Here is a 5,326-nt window from a genome sequence, read left to right as displayed (position 1 = left end):
TGAAATTGATTAAATTGAATTCAACCAACAGATTTTCATGTTAAATGAACACATTTCTATTTTGCAAATCAACGATGCACCTTAGCAGACTTTTTTCAGCAACGACCCTTTTGTTGCTGCTTTTGTTACGCAAATGATATTCAGTTGTATGTGTCATTCAAACCCCAGAATAGTGCCAAACTACCTGCCCCCTAGGAGTACGTTAATGTTATAAAGAACTGGATGGGAGATAAGTGTCTTGTCTTTACATGCCTGAAAGAAATGAAGTTCTTATCTGTGCCTCTGACAACTTGGTGTGTTTTTTTTTGCTAAATACATTGACCGTCTTGTACAAACTTGTTTGTCATTTGAGAAACATGGCAGACATAAATGTATTGTGCCTCAGTGTGAAATGGAAGTGATTGTACACTGGTTTGTATTATGACTCCTTCATTATTGCCGTTTGTTGTCGGCTGTTATCCGTGCCAAGATCGTCCCGAGATCGACTGCAAAAAGTCCAGAATGCTACTGAAAGCTGCTCACGAGGTCCTCCAAAAGGTCCCATGTAACTCCAATTCTGTCTTCTTTACACTGGCTCCCCTTAAAATTAGGGTAAGTTTAGCATTTCAGTGATTACTTTCAGCGCTCTTCATGGTCAGATGCCTCCCCACATCTACTACATCCATTCTTAAGTGCTAGGACAGCTGATCAGCGCTTGTTGCCGGTAACTCGGCCCAGGTAGGGGCTGTGCTTTTGAGGTTGTGGCTCCCAAATTGTGGAACTCGCCTCCATTGGAATGAAGATATGTGGACACTGTTGATAGCTTTAAAAAAGAGGACCTACCTGTGCAGGATTGTTTTTTACATTGTTTTATCCAATTATATGGTTTTAATTGTTATAGTTTATACTGTGTAACACTTGTTTTTTATAAGTGCTATATAAATAGACTTACTTCTGGGACTTATAATCTTTATGGATGGTGTAGATGATCATCTTCTGGAGAACTGTCAAGTCAGCAGTTTTCCCCGTGATTGTGGTTGTGTCAACTGGACTAGACTGAGTGATACACAGTATTTATACTGTTTGAACAGTAATTTACTTGTACACACAATATTCTAATATTCATGGGTACCATATTTGTGACTTTTATGACTTTGTGACTTTTATTAGTTATACAACTTAATCATTAAAATTAAAACAGAAGCCAAAAAAAACCCCTACCTGAAATCTTTCACTTTACATATAATACTTACTAAATACAAGGAAGGTTCCCTTTCTTGATCAAACATTTTTCATGATATTCTAATTTTTCTGAGATGCACCAGTAGTCTTTATGTATGCAATCGTATCTGTGTGTGGATCATTTGGTTCAACGTCCAGGTAAATGCAAATTTCTTTTAAACACCTGCACCTTTTTTTATCCGTGCATGGTGTTGAGGCCAAGGATGCACAGAAGACAGATTCAGAGTTTAAGGGGTTTTTGTTTGTTTTTTTGCTATTTGGCACCTCATAAATGTGTAGAGCACTCATATTTGTCTGTAAACTCTGTCACACCGAGCTTTATCCCATTTAACACTTGGCAAGAGGTAGAGTACAGCTTTGCACCTTACATTGCTTACATTACACCTACAACCATCACACAAAATGGGACCAACCGGCTAGCAAGTGTAAACCCACAGCCTTCTTCCTGTGACATGACAGAGGCCACCTGCTCACCACCATGGCTGTGCACCACCTAGTCTTTGATTTACCTCAAAAAATATACACTAATAATATATATGTTTTTAAAACAGAATTGCAGAAGTTAGCGATACGTTTTTCTGCTCAGTAGCTGTAATCGTTTAATAATATCCTTATTTAAAGCAGCAGTTTTTAGCAACTTTTTACTAGCCGTAGCTGATATAAGTGAAGTATACATGCACTTCTTTTTCCAGTCTGTTGTGATCCCACTTGACCCACTTGATTGGTTAAAGGTTAAACTGGATGTTATAAAAATGTAAAGCCTTGTCTGATTTAGATTTAACTCTGGGAGATGATATGGCTCGTATTTCGTTTTATAGGGTGTTGTATCCTGAAGGTTTACTGCAATCATCTTTTGTTTGAATGAAACCACAGGCAGTTCTGGTGTTTCCAGTAAATCAGCCGACCAATATTTCACTCTCTGTAACACACAGTCGCTCTTTCATTCCCTCTCCTTATCTCTATCAGACACACACCCACATCCACTCACTCACAGACACCGGCATACCCACAGCGTGCATAAATCAGTCTCAGAGCAGTCTTTCTTCCTCTGCATATGTGACCAACTACCAAAGTTCAGTTTTTTTTCATACGTCACCAATTTGCAGCAGTTATCTCGGGGCACTTTGTTATTATTATCTTTATTTTACGGTAAACATCTTAGAATAATAAAGATTGAAATCAAATGACTGCATGTATCGAGGCATTAAAACATTATGTTTTAATAGGATGAAACCTGCAGCAGAGCCAAGCTCGGGAAAGTCAACTAGCAGTTAAGGTAAAGGAAATGGAGAGAGAGAAGAAAGGCAATAAAAAAAGACAAAGGAGACAATAAACAAAGTAATAATAAACATTTTATAGGTGAACGTTCATTCATCAGTTTATCTTCATGTACATATTGATGTATTGAACCGCTTTGGAGGTTTTGAATTAGGTTAGGGAGAAACCTACATGTTTTGGCATCACATTATCATGATCTGATCTCAAAACGTGCTTCATGATCTTAGCAAGTGTACTTTGAGAAACTTTTAAAAAGTTTACTATGTTAATTGTGCATTTTTGCAGTTGGTTAACAAAACTCTATTTTGCATAGTAATAATAGTAACAATAGTAATAATTAGAAATATTGTTTATTTTAGGTGCATTTCAAAACATTGGAGGTCACCCACATATGCACATACATGCATACATAGAAGAACAGAGAATAAAACTATCCGTCAAGTCAATGAGACAAGTTTACAACATATTAAATCATTAAAAACTGAGGATTCATGTGACAGGATGAAAACATGTTAACTGAAAATGGTGGAAGGAAAGAAATTGCATCAAAGGGAAAACAGTTAATAACAAAAACCAAATATTTATCTGAGCAAAATGCAGCACCACTTGTCTCTGTAGCTCACAGACAGTAAGAATCTGGGGTAGTTGCTACAATCTAAACAGTCTAAAGAGCAACCAGCATTAGGTACTTTGAGTCTGCTTTGAGCCCAAAGTTACACAGTAGTCTGTACTTCAGCATACAGGCTTGAATGAACCTTTTAAGACAAATACATCAGTCACCATCTGTGCTGTTAAAAGGTGTGAAACGCAAGATACTAGAGTTCACAACTGTTCAAGCAGGTCAGGTCAGGCACTTTGGTAATCTTTAAACAGGCATCGCTACCGGGACAAATTCTGCAGTCCAGACGTCTAAGTAGCCCACTAAATATTTATAATTAACTTCAATGTGTCCGCTTTACATCACCAGCAGTTACTTTTTCCTTTGTTGCTTGTTGTTGCCAAATGTTATTCACAACATATGGTCTCTAGTTATGTTAGACAACAGTAGATGAAGCGGCTGTGTTTTAATTTTATTTTTTTTATTTCTCTTTGAGCCTACAATTTGGTTGGCAAATTAAATTACTTCAAAATTGTCTTGGAATCAGATAATTAGTGATATGAGCTAATTACATTTAGCTCATATTACTAAATGTAGTTTGACATATATGAGCCTCTTTATCCAATGTGTATTTGGGACCTTGCCTGTACCAGGTTGGACCCCATGTTGTCTTCAAAGGTGCCTTAAATCGTCATCACATAGATTCAACAGATACTGGTACTGGTTACAAGATCACACAGTTGCTGCAAATCTGTCAGCAGCACATGCAAATTTCCTGGTCCACCACTCCCAAAGGTGTTTTATTGGACTGAGATCTGATGAGGCTATTTGAATGCCAGGGAACATCATGTTCAAAAAAACTGTTTGAGATGATTATGAGCTTTGTGCCATCACAAAGCAGCGCAAACCACTGAAACAAGACAGGACAATCCATGCTTTCGTAGTTTAAGTTCTGACCCTACCAGCCCAATGTTGCAGAACAAATCTGGATTCATCAAACACATTTTCATGAATTGTTTTGAAATTTTGGCGAGCCTGTATGAATTGTAGCCTCAGATTTCTGCTCTTAACTGACAGGAGATCCACACAGTGTGGTCTTCTGCTGCTGTAACAAATCTGTATAAAGGTTTGGTGTTGCTCTATTGCAGGGGTGTCGAACTCCAGGTTTTAGATCTCACCCTGGGTCGACACACCTGAATCATATGATTAGTTCACTGCCAGGCATCTGAAGAACTTCAAGACATGTTGAGGAGTTCATCAGCTGTGTTGGATTAAGGACGCATCTAAAACCTGCAGGACACCTGTGCTCCAATGCATAGGTTGGTTGTGATGAGTGTTTAATTGAGTGACTGTTGCCTTCCTTTCAATGTGAAGCAGTCTGGTCATTATCCTCTCACCTTTGACCTCTGACATTCACTGAGTATGTTCTCTTTTTTGGACCATTCAACTGGAGAGACGGTTGTGTGAGAAAAACCCACTAGATCCCAATCTTTACAATGTCTACATGCGCATTGCAATGGGCAAACAGCTGTTGCTATGTGATTAGCTGATTAGATGTTTATGGTAATGAGCAGCCAAAGTAGTCTATATACATAAACGGTTAGGATCAACTCAAGTCCATTCTTAACCCAGTGACGCCAAATGGGGATTATACTTCCATAACTACACACGCTCAGTTTTTATTAGCTCTGTGTCCCGAAAGTGTCAGGAAATACCTTTTAGCTCTGATTTCTCTAATCCAACACCAGAACATTAAATCATCTAAAAAATAATCTTAATCCAGTGCATGATGAAAACAAAATCTATTCTACCAAGCTATTTTCTAGGAGCGGATGTTAAAACATGGAGCATGGATCACAACGATAAGCCCCCCAGTTGGCCATCTACTCCTTCTGCTTCCTGCTATTGTTTTCAGCTGCTCAGAATGAAAGTAACAACTTCTGCCAAACGAGTGCTGGGATACAGAAGTTATGTCAATATAGTTCCTCCAAATTGTCTTCTAGATTATGTATTGTAAGCAGTTCTGCTGCAGAGAATATGGTTTGTTTGGGTTAATGTAACAAACACTCCAAAGCCTACATAGAGCTGAAATCGAGCACCTTAAAATTATTTTAGTCCTGCATCTTGTTTCACTGGTTTCATACAAAAATTAGGTGGAGCAAATGTTTCCAGAGGATACTCCAAGTATGAGTGGTGATTGTTTTGGAATGTGTGTGACTTATCAGTATC

Source organism: Pundamilia nyererei, unplaced genomic scaffold (genome assembly GCF_000239375.1).
Source record: "Pundamilia nyererei isolate P.nyererei 1_Seehausen unplaced genomic scaffold, PunNye1.0 scaffold00026, whole genome shotgun sequence".
NCBI classification, from domain to species: Eukaryota; Metazoa; Chordata; class Actinopteri; order Cichliformes; family Cichlidae; genus Pundamilia; species Pundamilia nyererei.
The sequence above is the reverse complement of the archived record's forward strand: the minus strand, read 5'-3'. Positions refer to the sequence as shown.